Below are 9,932 nucleotides of genomic sequence, written 5' to 3' on the forward strand. Positions count from 1 at the left end.
GTTTCAGAGTGATTGAACCACACAAAGATTATAGGTTATGTTAGTTGGGTTCTTTTTGCTTCCTTTTTTCTTTTCCAGAGGGGTGGATGGTGCTGATTGATTAAATTCTAGGCTAGTTCATTCTTTTTTTAAAAGTTAGCTACTGAAATATAACTCGGTATGGTTTTGTTTAAAGAGACAGCTTTTCCACATAAAGTGAACTAGCCTAGAATTTTTAAAAGAGGTGTTCATCACAGAGGCTACGTACCCACCATACATTTAAAACACGCTTTCCCCACAGAGAAGCCTGGGAAGTGAAGTTTGTTATGGGTGCCTACAATTATAGCTTCGTGAGGGGTAAACTACAGTTCCCAGAATTGTTTTTGGGGACGGGGGTTGCTTTAAAAGTCCTTTACATTATAGGTATCAATGTACAGTGGTACCTCGGGATACAGATGCTTCAGATTACAGACGCTGCAGGTTACAGACTACTCTAACCCAGAAATAGTACCTCCGGTTAAGAACTTTGCTTCAGGATGAGAACAGAAATCGTGCTCCGGCGGCGCGGCAGCAGCGGGAGGCTCCATTAGCTAAAGTGGTGCTTCAGGTTAAGAACAGTTTCAGGTTAAGAATGGACCTTCAGAACGAATTAAGTTCTTAACCCGAAGTACTACTGTAGTCTAGCTTCCGGAGAAGTGTGGGTGTTTGTGTGAATATCCCTTGTAAATAAGAAAGAGAGCAGCAGCAGTTCTTTGCTTCTTAACTAAGTCTTGCGGAGCATAAGAACCTAATTATTGTATTTTAATATTTTGCTGGAAGCAGATAGGTGGGGTATAAATATATTATTATTATTATTATTATTATTATTATTATTATTATTATTATTATTATTTCATCCCTGCTGGATCAAGCAAAAAGCTCTTCTTGACCAGCACTCTGTTATCACAATGGCCAGCCAGATGTCAACAGGACCTGAATGCAAAAGCACTTTTCCCTACGTGAGTTCCCAGCAACCGGAATTCAGAGGCATTTTCCCTTCAACTGCGGGTGTAGAACATAGCCGTTGTGGCTAGTAGTCACCAATAGCCGTATTCTCCACAAAATTGCCTAATCATTTTTTAAAGCCATCCAGGTTGGTGACCATCACTGTCCCTTGAGGGGGGGGGTGAATTTTGTGGTCTTAGTAGCTGAAGTGATTGCTCATTCACTCCAGCCATCACTTCATATAACAGTAATCAAGGGACCACAGAGAAATGTGAACATCCGAAAGAATGTTACTAGCTTTGCTAATTTCTGTCAGGATGAAGAATTTTCCCATTTTCCCATGATGCATTATCAGTGTTTTTAAACTCTGAAGTACTTCATGGAAAGTTGAAATACTGATGCACTATGCAATTGTGCTAAATACAAAAAGTGCTGCAGCTAGAATCTAGCTCTCCATGATGGATCGCTGCTTTGATCCACTGTGGCAAATCCTATAGTAGCTAACACCTGTGTTGTTAGGCAGCTCTGGAAATCACAGCGGGGTCCTGATAAAAATACCAACTTTTAATGACTGTGGTGGATAGAAAGGCATTTTTTCCTGTACATATTAGTCAGCATATTGCCGCAGAGAATAAAATTGGAGTCAAGGTTAGCCATCACCAAGGAATGCCGAAATATTCTGCAGTTCTTTCTGAGTGGAAAAAAAATGTGCTGCAGAGTTCTTTTCTCTTCCTATTTTCAGAAAAGGTAAAACATTCCTTAAAATGATTGATATTGGAACATTAGAGCCAGCATACTTTCCCTTTCAATACAGCAGTCCCTGTGTGACAGTTTCCCTCATTTGCATAAGCAATTGACCTCTCATTAGCAGCTCATTAGAAAAATAGGTAACATGGCAAAAAACCCAAAACAAACCCAAACCTAACTGTGTTGAGAGAAATGTTTGCCTGTGAAATTTGAATCCAAATGATTTCAAACTGACTGCTTAACAAACACTTTGTGGATGTGTGTGTGTGTGCTTCACGGCCCTTTCAAAGTAGCTTAGGAAAAAATTATCATAATAAAACCACATTCAGGGGGAAGTAGAAATAGCTACATTAGGACATAATGACAAACCATTGTTTATTGTGATGGGAATTAGCCTACCCCCCCCCCATCGCTCACCGGCAAGAAGGAGTTTAGAGGAGCTCAGTTCACTTCTGGTTTGATTAACCACAGTTTGCTGTGTTCTCAAATCCAGACATACTAGCTAAATTTAACTGTGGTTTGTTTGAAACAAGCCAACTTCAAACTGTGGTTTGTGTAGCTGGCTTGTTTCAAAAAACCTTGTTTAGGGTAAACTTTTTTTTCAACCCACAGGATGCATTTTCTTCTGGACTACCTTCTCCGTGGCATGTCAGTGCTGGGTGGGGCCAGAGGCAAAAGTGGGCAGAGCAAATAAGATGAGCTTTATATAGTAGGCTTGTTTCTGTACACACACCTGCTTGTCCTCCATCTAGGCAAGCAAGAGACCTTATCAGAGTTCAAGGACACATTCCACCCAAGCAAGTACATTAAAAGAGGGCAGGAAACTGGGCCAGTGAGGGGAGTGGCCTGAGGAGAGAGTAATGTGGCTGGAGAGGGGGATAGCATAAGTTGAGTCCTGATGGCCAGACAGATGCTAGAAGGACCACATCTGGGCAGTGTCCATGAGGTTCCCTGGGGGTTCATAGTTTCAAAGCAGAGATGAATTGTGGCTGATTGAAACAAGAAGCTTCTAATCTCCTCCTCATGGCTGTATCAGAAAAGCGAAGAAGAGGAAGAAGAATCCTAAAAGCTAAAAAGGGAGTGAATGGAAGGAGACTGAGGGCCTTGTGCAAAAAGCCCCAACCATGTCCCTGCATCTTAAATCTGACATAGGTGATTCACACATGATGCACCGCCATCCCCTGCCGCTACTTGCTACTGTCATGTAACACATACACAAACATTCAAACCACTCTTACCCATCGTTGTTTCTCTTATTTGAACTATTATCTTGTTAATATGCTGGTGCTTAACTTTACATTTCCAGTCCCTGACTAAATGAATGGAAAGGTCCCCATGCTGCTGCTGCTAAAACATGTACATTAGCAATTTGCAAACTCCCACAGAATACATTTCCATTTTTTACACATATATTAAAAGGGGGGGTGGCGGCAGTGGGAGAGATTGCAATCAGCTGATTTTGAAGTCAAAGCCTCTACTGATTTCTTGTCAGTTCTGTTTGCGCGTTACTTTCACCCCAAATTTCCCAATCCTGGGTTTTCCCTCTTGCTCTCTTTTGTGGGACAACAACAAAAGCACTGATTATCTCTAACAGCACAGATCGCTTGGATCTTATCCATCAGCCTCCAAGAAAGGTGTCATTAGAGAGGAAAGAGAGTGAGATGCAAAAAAATAAAAAAATAAAAAATTCCCGGCCATGAAATTCTGTCTTGGCTGATGGAGCCACTTAGAATTTTCTTTCATTATGATCCATGATTGGCTTCACTGGGCCCAAACACTCTTAGAGGAGGTGGGTGGTGGAATATTTAGCACTGAAACTCCCAACAGTAATAATTAGTAGTGCAATAGTAGTGTTAATTTCTAACCAGAGACACATAGGAGCTAACTGCTAGGGACCGAGGTCCCTTCAACCTCACCAATAAAATATTTGAGCGGGCCAACACCCCCACCCACCCCAGTTGATAGACATTGCCATTCAAATGGTGTGTGCTATGTCTTGTGATCGATCATCACAGCAGGGTGGGACTTACCTGACCTCCCATATTGTATTCAATTTTATACCCCTGGAGATACATAATGTGGAGAGAACACAATACTTATGCTCTACCTCCACAGTTGGAAGCTGCAGCGCTTCTGAATCCCAATTGCTGAAAACCACAGCAAGAGAGAGTGCTCTCTCTTTTTTTTATAAGATATTTATTAAGATTTTTTAAAGTATCACAATAAAAATGAGAAAGAAAAAAATAACAAAAATACAAAATAAAAATAGTTAAAAACACACAAAGTTTCCATTGCTTATTTTCCTTTAGCTTGTTTCCCGGACCTCCTCATACCTCCCTTTTTTGTGTTCCACTTCAAATTGTTGGTTCAGCAAATCCTTACCATTAGATTTTTACCTATTTATAACCCTTTTTTCATATTCTCTTAAAGCATTACAGCTGGAAACCACTTAATTTCTATCCCACATCATTCTAACATTCATTAATTTTACAATATTTCTGTAGATAGTCTTTAAATTTCTTCCAATCTTCTTCCACCGACACTTCTCCCTGGTCTCGGATTCTGCCAGTCATTTCTGCCAGTCCCATGTAGTCTATCACCTTCGTCTGCCATTCTTCCAAAGTGGGTAGATCTTGTGTCTTCCAATACTTTGCAGTAAGTATTCTTGCTGCTGTTGTAGCGTACATAAAAAAAGTTCTGTCCTTCTTTGGCACCAATTGGCCGACAATGCCCAGAAGAAAGGCCTCTGGTTTCTTCAGGAAGGTATATTTAAATACCTTTTTCATTTCATTATAGCTCATTTCCCAGAAAGCCTTAATCCTTGGGCACATCCACCAAAGGTGAAAGAATGTACCTTCAGTTTCTTTACATTTCCAACATTTATTATCGGGCAAATGATAGATTTTTGCAAGCTTGACTGGGGTCATGTACCACCTGTATATCATCTTCATAATATTCTCTCTTAAGGCATTACATGCCATAAACTTCATACCTGTAGTCCATAACTGTTCCCAGTCAGCAAACATAATGTCATGTCCAACGTCTTGTGCCCATTTAATCATAGCAGATTTCACCGTTTCATCCTGAGTATTCCATTTCAACAGCAAGTTATACATCTTTGACAAAATCTTAGTTTTGGGTTCTAACAGTTCTGTTTCTAATTTTGATTTTTCCACTTGGAAGCCAATTTTCTTGTCCAAATTATATGCCTCCATTATCTGATAATAATGAAGCCAATCTCGCACTTTATTTTTTAGTTTCTCAAAACTCTGCAATTTCAGTCTATCTCCCTCTTGTTCCAGAATTTCCCAATATTTCGGCCATTTGGCCTCCATATTGAGCTTTTTCTGGGCTTTTGCTTCCATTGGTGACGGCCACCTTGGGGTTTTATTTTCCAATAAGTCCTTATATCTTATCCAAACATTGAACAGTGCTTTCCTGACAATATGGTTTTTAAATGCTTTATGTGCTTTAACCTTGTCGTACCACAAATATGCATGCCACCCAAAAACATTGTTAAAACCTTCTAAATCCAGAATGTCTGTGTTCTCAAGAAGCAGCCAGTCTTTCAACCAGCAGAATGCTGCTGATTCATAGTAAAGTCTGGCAGGGCAAATCCACCCCTTTCCTTTACATCAGTTAATATCTTGAATTTTATTCTGGGCTTCTTGCCCTGCCAGACAAATCTAGAGATATCTTTCTGCCACTTCTTGAAACAGTCCATCTTGTCCACAATTTGCAGTGTTTGAAACAAGAACAACATTCTAGGCAATACATTCATCTTTATAGCTGCAATTCGACCCAACAAGGAAAGCTTCAAATTTGACCAAATTTCTAAGTCTTTTTTCACTTCCGTCCAACATTTTTCATAATTATCTTTAAATAAGTTCCCATTTTTAGCTGTCATATTAATCCCCAGGTATTTCACTTTCTTAACCACAGTCAGACCTGTCTCATTCTGAAACCTCTCTCTTTCAATCGGTGTTAAATTTTTCTCTAAAACCTTAGTTTTTAACTTGTTCAGTTTAAATCCTGCCACTTGACCAAATTCTTGAATTAATTCTAAAACCCTTTTAGTACTAGATTCTGGCTCCTGTACCATCAATACTAAGTCATCTGCAAATGCTCTCAAGCTCAGATCCTACTTGTTGGTTTCCCACAGACATCTAGTTGGCCATTGTGGGGACAACAGGATGCTGGACTAGATGGGCCATTGGCTCTTCTAAAGTTAACCTAGGCTGGATCTACACTGACATTTTTAACGCTATTAGAGCGATATTAGCTGAATAGTTCTAAAGTGTCAAAGGGTATACCGTTAAAATAAAAAGTTCATTACCTTCAGTGCTTTTTCTTCTTCTGCGGGTACTCAAAGAAGAAAAGCACTGGTTAAAAGTGTGTCACTCACTATAACAACTTAATGGTGAGCACCTTTTTTCCCTAGAAAGAAAGCACTGGTTATCTTAACATTGTTCCTCTGGAGCAACAGTTTCCTTTACTGCCTGGTTCCTGGTTGCTGTGAAGAGCCCTCTGGGGTCACATTTTAATAACACATTATTAACGTTCTTAGCAAAACGTAACGTGACCCTTACATTTTGAAAATCATTCCTCAATTCTTCCTTAACGTTATAAATCATGAGTGTAGATCTGCCCCCAGAGTGTATAGGATTGCTAGTCACCCTAGTTGCAAAGGACTTTCCACGCATTTCAACAAAAGCCCCTCCTCTCTCCTGACTGGGAAAGATTGGTTCTCAAAAGAAGCCCCTTTCCTTAGCAAAGGAGAAAAGATGTGGTGCTGGGGCGTCCTCTTCAGTCAAAACCTACACACTGCTGCAAACTAGCTAAGGAGGGAATATCTAGACTTGAAAGAGCAAGCAGATATATTAAGAAATCCTTGAGGTTTAGCATACACACCCCAGCTTATTTTGTGCCTTGGGATATGTTTGGCCTCTGAAAGAGAGAGAAGCATGACAGAAAGACCTTTATAGAGGGAGGAGGACAAATACTTTCCTGTTGGTTCGATTATGTGTTTGTAAAAAAGTTGGGGCGGGATCCACTAGTCTCTCAATAAATTTGCGATAACTAACAGTTAATTGGCTGAACATGTAATACAGAGGCTTTTATTCTTGATACTCCTTGTGTCTCTGATGGTTTCAGTCACAGGTTTATGCTGCTGTATATCTCGCAAGTCATGTGTGCCACACGTCTTGTTCTCTCATTTCTTATGGTGGTACTCTCCATTTACATATCTATAGCCCATTGCAAATATCCAGATAACCAACTTTATTATTTCTTTTTGTGAATGTAACATGCCATACCATCCTTAGTGTGGTTTAGTTTGCATGTGCTCATTTCACAAGGTTAAGTACTTGACCTGAAACTGTTCTTAACCTGAAGCACCACTTTAGCTAATGGGGCCTCCCGCTCCCGCCACGCCACCGGAGCACGATTTCTGTTCTCATCCTGAAACAAAGTTCTTAACCTGAAGCACTATTTCTGGGTTAGCGGAGTCTTTAACCTGAAGCGTATGTAACCTGAAGCGTATGTAACCCGAGGTACCACTGTATATGGATAAAATTCAATAAAAAACACTTTAAAAAATGAGGTGTGGGGGGGAGAGAGATAAAATTTAGCAGGGACAGGCCTTTCTGGTGCCCAGCTACAAGTCTTCTAACAGTTGATATAAGGCAGCTTCCAATTTTCCAATGCTGAAGTCAGCAAGTAAAAAAAGAAAACAAACCCAAGCCCATTCACTTGATTTCAACAAGAAAAATAATTAAGCAGCAGGGTTGCGAGGGCGGGGGGGAACCAATCACTCAGCATGCCATTTTGTACGGTGGGAAATATTGTTCATTTCCTGCATAATTTAAGAGGTAGAGAGAGCTTATGAAATAACTGGCAATTGCATCAAACGCTCTTGTGATTAACAGCAACAAAGGACCTTGGCAGTTTGAAAGGGATATATATATATATATATATATATATATATATATATATATAGCAGCATTTTGGTTTATAGTGTAGGCTGTCATATCATCTCCTTAAATTTCACAGCCTGGCGTGTGAAAAATGACTATCAAGTGCAGGATATTTGGGGGTGCAGGATAACATTTTGCCTAATGGAGAGTTTTGACACAGGCAGACTGATTAATGCTTAAATGGATTGCACTCAAAATGAAATTAAAATTATTGCCTATGATTTACAGACTCCATCCCCCCCATGCCACCACTACTACAAAATTCATTCATTCCCCCCCCCCCCCCTTTGCAGGGCTATTTTTAATACAGCTTTGCCTTTACCTGCAGTTGGTACAGCTATTATCTATATTGAAATGATAGCCCATCTGCTAAATCCCAACAGTAACACGACAGTCTTGCTGTGCTAACTGTACTTCGTAAGTGTCAGGGTAGGTGCTCAAACCCCTTTAAGCGTGGGCTTCTCTGAAAATTTGCCTTAGTTATTAGCATATTGTGTGTTTATCTGAGGAGCAAGGAAAAGCAAATTCAGTCAGTTGGCATCTGGAATGAGTTTGATGATGAATTGAGCTGAAGGAAAAGATGGTGCCCTCCCATTCTATGTACAAAGGTCCCTTCAGATTTTAAATTAAAAAAGCACCTGTCTGATATGATGATGAGTGGCTTGTCCTTCCCACCTCACTTGGCTGGATACCATGTCATCCTAGGATAGAGAACAACAGACCAATGTCTCTCTCTTTCTCTTTCTCTCTCTGCATGTGTGTGTGAGGGGGGGGGAGAGAGATTTTCAGCTGAGCTGGTTCCTAGAGACATGGAGGCTTGTCTTGCCCTGTGCTGGACCCAAAGCTAGGGCTAGATGTATATAATATAGCTCACCGGTTCCCAAACTTCTTGGGACCACTCCTTCCTTGGTTTCATAAACTTATGCCCTACTCTACATTATTCAAAACATTGTTCAGAATAGTGGTTTGTACAACCCACTGTGGAATATAATAGCACAATAAAATTCAAAACAGTAACGATTAATCAAACATTTATTCAAACATCCAATTAAAACCATTTAGTTCAATTAATTCAACAAAATGGGTGGACCTGATCCTGTGATACCAGCTTTCCAAAATCTCATAGCTCTTTATACCTCCAGCACACACACAAACACACCCACTGCCCCTTTGCTTCTTAACACCTCCCTGGGTAATCTCACCACCAACTTTGGGTACCACTGGTATAGCTTAGTGCATGGTGTCATCTACCCAGGAGCTTTAACATAAGCAAAAGCACTGATCTCTAGGGAATGCTTTATATCTCCCTTCCAGAAAATTAGACTTCATAGTCTGAAAATGCAGACTATGGGAGAAAATGTGGGTTTAACTCTGATAAGTATTTCTCTTCCACATGTTGCCATTTTAAGGTGTGGAATGTACTGGAGAATCTGGATAAAGTAATGGTATCCATGTCCTATTTCTATAGAGGATAAGCTGGGCCAACTTGCATGGGTCATAGCAGAACTTCCCACGAATGATCTAGGGTGCTAAGATCTATACTATACATCATTTAAAAATAATTGACATGAACAAAGTTGCATTATTCATTGTGCTAAACTATGCATAAATCAATTGACTTCTGCATGGATTTTTGCCATCACTAATAGCAAAACATTAATTTTGCTCTCGTTGGTATCACTCTGCCTTTCAATCCCTGTCCAGAAACTGTGTTCATGCAGAATGAAAACAAGAGGGTGTAAAGGGGAGGAATGTCGGTGTTGGGGGATGATTTCATCAGGTTTTTCAGAATGCCTGCAGAGCACTGGCTCTGTTCTTCAGGGACGTTCATCCTAGATCCAAATGTACCCAAACCAGTTCACTCTGCCACTCATACATAATGAAGGTAATTGGGACAGACTCAATTAAGCTGGTGGCACAATTCCCAGCGCTTCAGTGGAGGTTGGATTTGTCCTTTTGTCGTGTGATCTCTCTCTCTCTCTCTCTCCCCGCTCTGCATTTTAAACAGGGGATTAGCAAATTGAAACATTCCTAATGCACATGTCTTGGACTGGGACGAACAGCAAGAGACTTTTTGTGTGTGTGCATTCAAATGAAGGAGAAGGAAAGTAATTAATGGCACCCTCTATGAAATTCTCATTTCATAAATGGGAGACACACAAAAAATCACAATTCCCAAATGTAAAAATTGATACGGCTTTATACTACTAGCTCCATTTGCTTCTGCAACCTCAGTAGTGGGAACAC

The sequence above is a fragment of the Podarcis raffonei genome, chromosome 8, assembly GCF_027172205.1.
Source record: "Podarcis raffonei isolate rPodRaf1 chromosome 8, rPodRaf1.pri, whole genome shotgun sequence".
Taxonomy (NCBI): domain Eukaryota; kingdom Metazoa; phylum Chordata; class Lepidosauria; order Squamata; family Lacertidae; genus Podarcis; species Podarcis raffonei.